Source organism: Gobius niger (genome assembly GCF_951799975.1).
Source record: "Gobius niger genome assembly, chromosome: 3".
Classification (NCBI taxonomy): domain Eukaryota; kingdom Metazoa; phylum Chordata; class Actinopteri; order Gobiiformes; family Gobiidae; genus Gobius; species Gobius niger.
Genome location: NC_136854.1, coordinates 3427430 through 3436658, shown reverse-complemented (window position 1 = coordinate 3436658; position 9229 = coordinate 3427430). Strand labels below are relative to the sequence as shown.

Here is a 9229-nt window from a genome sequence, read left to right as displayed (position 1 = left end):
TCATTGTTTAAGTCCTGATTATTTACCTTTCATGTACTTTAATATTACATTTCTTTAGGAACTTGTCATTTTAAAGAACATTTTCTCTAACGGCTTTTTCTCTCTCTCTGGGGACGACATTTGCAGCTCCTTCACTTCACATTTAAACTCTTGTGCTTAATATTTTGTTGTTTTTTAGAAGAATCTAATTTCTATTCAAAGTTTTGCTGTTGCCCTAAAAATTCTCAGATTTTCTTTTAGTAATGACCAGTTTATTGAAAGTGTAAATACGTTTTCCAAAACTCTGTCAAAGTCTCTGACTCTGTATCTTATATCAACACAATTAATGCATCATTTTAAACTTCGCTCTTTCCATTTTTCTATAATTGTCTGTAATGTTGGTCATTTCTGCTCATAAATAACTCATTACATATTATTATACATTTATATCAGGCTAACTGGCGAGAACTGCACATCTGGCAACAGTTAAATCACATTCAACATCACTTCAGCTGTTTCCATAGTAACGATAAACAATAGATACGGACGGCGTCTCGTCAGATAAGGGGGCGTGGTTTCACAAAGGGGGGGAAATAAAACCAATATTTCACTCTTTTTTTCTGGTGGAATATGAACTTATTCATCACATTAATAAAGTCATGTCTAAATCAGGTCCATATGGATATTTATTCACAGCAGATTGTTCCGTAGAAGCGAAAAAACAGCAGTCGTAGCTAGTGCTAGCTAGTGTTAGCATATAGCACGGTGCTAACATGAAGCATCATGTTAGCATTCTCTGTTATTTATGTAATTCTGAGCTGTTGAACCACTTTGCTCCTCTTTGTCTTTGTATTTTTATTTTGTATAAAACTATATCAATAATTCTGCATTTGTTAAAGTAGTTTTTGAATAATTGGATAAAGTAAAGCTTTTTGTCTTCTTTTTTTTTCCTTGCTAAAGCAGTGCTAAGAAACTCCTGCCCCTAGAGGCCATAAGCGCCACTGCAGGTGTTGTACATGTTGTGTTTTTTACTCATTAATTGTCCGTGAGAGTAAATCCTACACTGACAGAGGGATATTGTTCATCCAGTTACACAATGGAGATCATTGTTTTCACTCAGACTTGGCTGTAAATACTGTTTGAGTGGCGCTAGGCTTGATTACATTAGTGTGTATTGGTGACTCTGACCCGGAGAAAGCAAAGTTGCAATTGTGGTTTTCAGGCCAGAGACACCAGGGGGCGATGAAAGTCTCCCCAATCATCCCTTTAACACTTGTATTACCCCCAGAGGGACGACGGGAAGGATTTATTAAAGGGGGGGTATTATGCAAAATGGACTTTTTCAAGCTTTACATCATGTTATTAAGTCATTCCCTCATTAAAAACATGCCTGAAGTGTTGCCTTAGCACATTCACGTATTTTCGAGTAATCTGTAGAAATTCTGATGGCGGCCATTTTAGGGATAAAACGCCTGATTCCTTCAGGAAACGCCCTCGACCTCCAGGATACGCCTCCGACCTTTCGTCACCAGCCGAGTAACCAACCACTGCTCCTCAGCAGAACCCCCTCCCCGCAGTGTCTAGCCCTAAGATGTAAACAGAGTCATCATGGAGGATTAGCTTCATGTGTTGTGAACCGGAGTTACAGCAGTTCTGAAACTTTTACAAAGACACACATCAGTGTTTCTGTTACCGAAACACCCAGGATTAAAACCGGTGACAAGAACACTTATTTCAGTGTCTGATTCTGCGCTGGGCCTTGATGATGCACAGAACCTCCGGAGAAAGCTAATGCTAAGCTAAACCTCGAGTCATCACGTGAAAACGAGAAATATGCACACATAAAGTCAATAAAACCACCACACACATAAAGAACCGTTTAACAATGATCACACACGGAGCCTGGCTTGTTGATTTGGAAGTTTATTGCTCACATTTCATCTACAATGGGTCATAGCCGAGTGGTTTTCTCCCGGAGCTAACAAGCTAGCCGCGACAAGCTAACGGGAAAATTCACTGAATACAAGCAGCATATTATGCATTGAAAACGTCACTAAACAGGCAACTGCTTGAAGCAGCCTTTATGATGATCACACACGGAGCCAGGCTTGTTGATTGTGTAGTTTATTGCTCACATTTCATCTACAGTGAGTCGTAGCCGAGTGGTTTTCTCCCGGAGCTAACAAGCTAGCCGCGATAAGCTAACGGGAAAATTCACTGAATACAAGCAGCATATTATGCATTGAAAACGTCACTAAAACAGGCAACTGCTTGGAGCAGCCTTTATGACGATCACACACGGAGCCTGGCTTGTTAATTGTGTAGTTTATTGCTCACATTTCATCTACAGTGAGTCGTAGCCGAGTGGTTTTCTCCCGGAGCTAAGGCACTATTAGCCGCGACAAGCTAACAACCTTCACCTTCACAACATTCATTGAAAACAGGCAGCATATTATGCACAAATAACGTCAATAAAGCAGCAACTACTCGAAGCAGCCTTTACGATGATCACACAATGAGCCTGGCTTTACACATTTGTGGTTTATTACAGACTTTTCATCAACAATGAGCTGTAGTCGATTATAACAAGCTAACGGGGTAACCTCGAAAAACCACTGTCCACCTGCACAGATAATGTCCGTCTTTTGAATCGTATGGGCTCCTGCAGATCCTGGTGTCGTCCATGGGGGTATAGTTAGAGATCCATAGGGCATGGCAGATGCAAAGAGATAGCCTCCAAACAGCAGTTATTTTTCAGGCAAGAGCCCCTTCCAAGCGTCCGGTGTGGAAGGTTCGTCTCCAAATAATATCCTGTGTGGCCATTGTTCACAAAGTGATAAACAGTAGCTCCTTTCCAACAATAAAAAATAAAATGCACCGATCGTAGTTTCAATACTGTGGAGACGAGCGGAGTGTTGTGATGCCACAGACAGCGTGTGGAGGGGGCGTGTCGGAAAGGGTCAGAGGTTCTTAAAGAGACAGGGGCCTATTTCAAGTCATTTGCAACCGCCATTTTGAAAGAGCAATTTTATACAAGGCAGTTATTCTAATTTACTGCATTTACAGACCAACAGAAGGTTTGGTCATCATTGTAGTGTGCTATAGACTGGTGCTATGTGGCTGAAAAAAGCATAATACCCCCTCTTTAAGGGAAACAAGTTACTTAGTGCTGCTTTAACTGTTTCAAACATGACCATATATGGGCGTTTCCAGAGATGCCGTCTGTATCTATAGGGGTTTTGCACGACTTCCACATTCCTCTAACCGGACACTTGCAGTCACTGTGTTAATTTACAGGAACAAGAAATTATTAGCAACAAAGAAAAACTGTTACATGTTTAACACTTTGTAAACGGGATCGATTTGGCTTCACTACATAAAATAATTAATTCTTCGCTGCTCAAACGAGAGATTTCCTAAACTCAGTAAATAAAGCTGTTGTGGATGAACCCACCGCCCACAGCATCGAGGAAATGTCCTCATTCAAAGCGACCTGTTCCATAATCGATAATCCAATAATAAAGATGAATCATTAACCTTCACCAGCCTCTGAAGGATCACAGTCCCACGTCTTTACTGTAAACACCGCCGTAAAACTGCACCTCTTTATTGTTTTATTCAGGTTTATGAGGTTAGAGTTCGACACCAGCTCACAATATTACACCTGCAGAAGTCGACGCTAAAACAAACTAAAAATAATAAGTAAATCGAACTCATTACTGTCTCTGACATGTGGGCAAACGATTCTGACCCAACAATGGATTTCCTACTAATGTGTGGTGTTGTCTGAAATAATATGACTCTGTTAGACGTTTAAAATAAATGATTAAAGGACTTTGTGTTCAAAAAGTCAAAGTCAAATGAAGGAAACAGACTTTATTTATGTGATTATCTGACTTATATCTGACTCACAGTGACCCTGCCCACACAAACCCCTGAATCCTGAATGTGGGATTGAAATCAGTCACAGAACTCAGCGGAGCTGGGGCCCTCTGGAGCTGGGGCCCTCTGGAGCTGGGCCCTCTGGAGCTGGGGTCCTGTGGAGCTGGGGCCCTCTGGAGCTGGGGCCCTCTGGAGCTGGGACCCTCTGGAGCTGGGCCCTCTGGAGCTGGGACCCTCTGGAGCTGGGGCCCTCTGGAGCTGGGGCCCTCTGGAGCTGGGCCCTCTGGAGCTGGGCCCTCTGGAGCTGGGGTCCTGTGGAGCTGGGGCCCTCTGGAGCTGGGGTCCTCTGGAGCTGGGGCCCTCTGGAGCTGAGGTACTCTGGAGCTGGGCCCTCTGGAGCTGGGGCCCTCTGGATGGGTGCGTGTGGCCCTAAAGCCGTGGTCCTGTGTCAGTCAGATCCTCCGTGGCTCCTCTCCGTCCCGTGTGTGACTCTAAAGAAACCTGCCCGACCAGGAGCAAAGAGCAGCTCCGCCTCAGGTGACGCCGCAGTAATAAAAGTCAGTGAGTGATTAGACTGGTGCGTTTGAAAGGGGCAGAGGTGGGAGGAGTCAGGTACATTTATACTTGAGTAACTTCATCAAAACATTACAATATTCAGAGATGTTTCATAACTAAATTATATTTCATTGTTTTGGATGTGAATGTAATATAATATGTGCAAATAATAAACTCACTTTGCATGTTTTATATATTTAGAGCAATCGAGTCAAGTTCAGTTCATTTACAAGTTTTTAATGACAGATGTTGAAAACAATGTGTAATTCTGTAACAAAAGATGTGACCATGAGTTTCCCCTTCAAGATGTTTAGTTATTTTATTCTATTTATTCATATTAAGGACATTTTTCAACATCTCTAAGGATTTCATCAAATGTTTATTATACACAATCTTTAAATCTTTAATGTTTATGGTAAATTAAAGGTAAATGGTCACATTTATATTACTTTTTTTCCTGCATTAGGCACTAAAAGCACTCACTCACTCACCCATTCACTCTGTCATTCACACACCAGTGTACACCGACACTAGAGTGGGTGAAGTGTCTTGCCAAAGGACACAAGGACAGTGTGAACCTGCAGGATTCCGACCGCCAACCCTGCGGCCACAAGACGACCAGCTATTTGTGCCACTGTCGCCTCAAGTAATTAGACACTATATGTATTTATATTGTATATAGTAAAGTATGAAAAGTGCAAATGTGAGCGGTGACAATAAACATCCCTGTCTCGTCCCTTTGATTAAAACTTCTCTCTTTACTCCATTTGTGACATAGAAATGCGGGGAACATACAGTGAAGTGAGAAATGATTTGCCCCTTCCTGATTTCTTCCATTTGTTTAAATATTTACCACTTAAATGTTTCTGATCATCAAGACGATTCTTATATCACACACGGACATTCACAGTGAAAACAAAATGCAGTTTGCAAATGATGATCACATTCATTATGGGAAAGAAAAATCCAAACCTCTCCTTTGTGAAAAAGTAAATAATAAATAAGAACATTTTATTTGTTTGGCACCTTTCACTCAAGGTCGCCCCTAGAGGCCATAAGCGCCACTGCAGGTGTCGTAGCATGTTGTGTTTTTTTTTACTCATTGACACATTAACATGCAAACTCCACAGAAAGGCCCCGTCCAGGTGGGAATCGAACCAAGGACCTTCTTGTTGTGAAGTGCGAGCTCAAACCACTGTGACACCGACTTGTCCACTAATAACTAGTTATTTAAAAAACTAAACAAGATCCAAAATCCTTCTGAGCAAATCCTTGTAACTAACATATGTTGCAAAATAAAGTCATATATTTAAACCTGGCTCTGTCCCTGATTTCAAATGACGATCGATACAGGCGGATTGGTCCATATATGGTCATCGAAGCAGCCAGAGGGAAAACAAAGAAACCACTTCAACAAACACTAAATGAAGAATAAATCTTTCTACTAAATAAAGACACAGAGACGTGATGAGCAGCAAAGTGATTCAACAGCTACTGGACATTCTGCTGTGAAAAAACATTGATAATGACCTGATTTAGACTTGGTTTGTGTGTTATAATATAGTCCGGCAGAAAACGGCTAAAAAGAGTGAACATTGTTTCCCTGTTCACCTGTTTGATCGATGCAAAGAGCGCTAATAATAAATCCACAGCATTAATCCCATTTTTAAAATCAATCAATGTTATTCATTCATTTATTGAGTCGTTTTTAATAAGATAAGATGATACTTTATTGATCTCACAGATGGAGAAATTGCATTCGATGAGAGAGCATCCGGCAGCAGCACCCATTCAGTGTGCACCACTCTTTTTCCACTTTTTTTTTCTTTGGTGAAAGATGGTTGTGTCACGTCCGCCATCTTCACTGTTTTGGTCACAGTTTTGGTCACTGGTTGATGGGAAATCCGTAGACGATGACAACGGCGGTGGAGCTCTTGCGCTTGGCCACGATGTTCTTGTCCACACAGGTGTAGTTGTGGGACAGACGCGCCTGCTTGATGATCAGGTTGTTTCCATGGTGATGTAGAAGTTCCTGTCCTCGGCCGGGTCGATGATCTCGTTGTCCTTCAGCCACTCCACCCGCATGACCTTGGAGGATGGAGAAACTGTAGCTGTCCTCTGTCTCCTCTGATCATCTGAAACGGTGCACCGCCTCCTGGGCTTGTCCCCGTCTCAGAGCGTGGTTTCCTGCACTGGTCAGCTCCACCTCGTCCTTCCTCTTCCTCCTGCACAGCTCCCTCCACAGTCTATCACCATCTCCTCGTTGGTCCCTTTTGTTGTTTCCTGTAGCTCCTCTTGTGACGCCTCCTCCGTGCTGCAGGTGTGGGGGCTCTACAGGACAATCTGCTGTGAAAAAACATTGATAATGACCTGATTTAGACTTGGCTTGTGTGTTATAATATATCCGTGTGAACATTGTTTCCCTGTTCACCTGCAGCGTCTCACCGTGAACGAAAAAAAGTAAACTTATTGTCTCATTTCTCTGAGGTTTAAAGGTTGGACTTGATTTTGGTGATGAATAATATTGAATGATGATAAATCTTTGACTTTGACACATGATGAACATAATGATGGAGCCGTTTGTCAGTCTTTCTGCGTTGTGACTTCCAGCTCTGTCTGCGCTGACACTCGTGCAGTCAGAGCTCTGGTGTGATGCATGAAGAACCACGCCGCCCCCTGGTGGTCAGGGAGGGTCTCTGCCTGGAAATGTGCTTGTGCTTATTCTGAACCCTCACGGTGTGACAGTGGGCATGCTGTAATAATAAATCCACTAAAGCAAACAATGTTTATTGAGTCGTTTTAATGACAGATGTTGAACACAGGATTCTGTAACAAAAGGATTTAGAAAAAGACAAAGATGTGACCGAGAGTTTCCCTTCGTACGGTTTAGTTTATTTATTTTATTGTATTTATTTTAACAGACGTTTGGAGGCGGAGCCACAGTCTCTTCTTTACAAAGGAGCGACTTTTGACTTTCCATCAACAAGCTGACTTATTCTGCCAAAACTATTGATGGGTTTCACAGTGACGTAAACCTCAAAATGGCCTCAGGAAAAGGGCATGTGACTGAAGCTCATCCGTGACTCTGACTCCTTAGTGCCACAGAGACACTGAGGAGTCCGGTCCAATCCAAAACCCAGGGATCAGGGTGTGAGTGAAGGTGGTGTTGAAGGTGTGGAGGTGGATCAGTTCCTCAGAGGAGACTGTGTAGAAGGACAGAGAGCCAGCAGCACAGTCCACATACACCCCTACTGTCCCAGAGGAGGAGCAGGGCTGACGGAGGCGGGCTAGATTGTCTTCATGCAAAACAAAGAAACCACGTTTAGAGCAGGACAGACTCCAGGACTGATCATTGCGTCCAAACCCACTGTCATCACCGTCTCCTTTCTTCCTGATTCCTCTGTAAGACACTGATATATAAACCCTCCCTCTCCACTGGACCTCCCAGTAACAGCGCCCAGTCAGACCAGTGTCACACAGAAGCTGAGGCCTGACCTCAAATCTGTCCTGATGATCTGGATACGGCTGATCTTCTCTCACAAATGTGGCCTTCTTGTTGTTGTCAGACAGTTTGAGGTTCCTCTGAGCTGTGTTTGGATCCAGAGAGAGTTCAGTGAAATCTGACAGAGAGAAAACACAGCAGCAGTTAGTCCCTGGTCACTCTTTAGAGCAGGGGTGCCCAAAGTGGGGCCTGGGGGGCTGAATTTCGCGCGCTGGAACAATTAGGTTGGCCCGCCAGACAGTGACCTACTTTTGCACCGCATCTGGTTAATACTAACTCTCTCCCATTTATTCTCAATGGCAAATGTACATGGAGTACACTTTTTGGCCACCAGCGTCAAATTGGGGGCACTGTTTCACTCTTTTCGCAAAGTTAAGGAAACACTGTTCTGGGGCCTCATTTATCAAGCTTGCTGCGCACAAAATGAGGCCAAAACTTTGCGTAGCCGCTCTTCTGCGCCATAGTTGGTATTTATAGAAAACAAACTGAACGTGAAACATTGCGCTCCTCCACGCAAACTAAAGAGCTCCTGTAGAGGTCCACACTTTTCAAAAACACTGCTGAGAGACGGGAGAGCAGAGACATGACTTATTTCAGGAAGTCAGGTTTGGTTAGGTTTGAAATGGTTTGAATTTACTTTCTTCAGCAATAACAAAGATTAGAATGAAATAAGCAACTTATCACGATGTTTGTGAATATTGGTGCGCACCAGAGGTTCCGCTAGACTTTTTTTTCGTCGGCCACTTTGGCCGGCTGGGTCGTAAAATGTCGGCCATTCGCAAGAATTACCGGCCATTAAAAGATATATACATTATGAACAATAACAATCTACATTTAGACAGAGCTACACGAGTGCTTTAGTTGATCCCAAAATACGGCTATTTCTAATTAAAGACTGACGTGAGAAAAATGTAGCAACAGCGAAAATCCAAACATGAAGTTGTGCTCGTGGAGACGCTGGAGCAGCAGGTGTCACGCGGACATACACCACTCATATGCACTTCAACTCAGACAGAAAGTAGCCGATATCTACGACCCTCACGCTGTCCTTATCCAGGTCTGACCAGCTGCACAGCGAGGGCTGGGCTGTAGATGCCCTTCCGCGCTTTTACGTGGCTTCAGGTGTAAAATAGTGTTTAAGTCCCTCACCACTGAAATATTGTGGAGAGACAAATCGACAGCACTAAAGTCACAACAGTCAGTCTCGAGTGATTCAAAACGGACCCAGTTCTGCTGCGCTTTAGAGCGGCTCCGAACACCGGTAACTGAGCCAAGGCGTCTGCGCAGACTGACCGAGGGAAGCACCTCTAA

The 9229-nt window shown here is 43.4% G+C and overlaps 2 protein-coding genes across 2 annotated transcripts in view; both read right to left on the bottom strand.

Annotated features, from left to right (window-relative positions):
* The window catches only part of LOC306960576 (protein NLRC3-like), a gene marked incomplete at both ends in the record, with an annotated part of 115704 nt that overhangs the window by 68342 nt on the left and 38133 nt on the right, over window positions 1-9229 (bottom strand). The window lies entirely within an intron of this gene.
* LOC306960573 (protein NLRC3-like) overlaps window positions 7409-9229 on the bottom strand; it is a gene marked incomplete at its 5' end in the record, with an annotated part of 148158 nt that continues 146337 nt past the window's right edge. Inside the window, one exon of the mRNA XM_079553006.1 lies at window positions 7409-7508. The remainder of the gene's footprint in view (window positions 7509-9229) is intronic.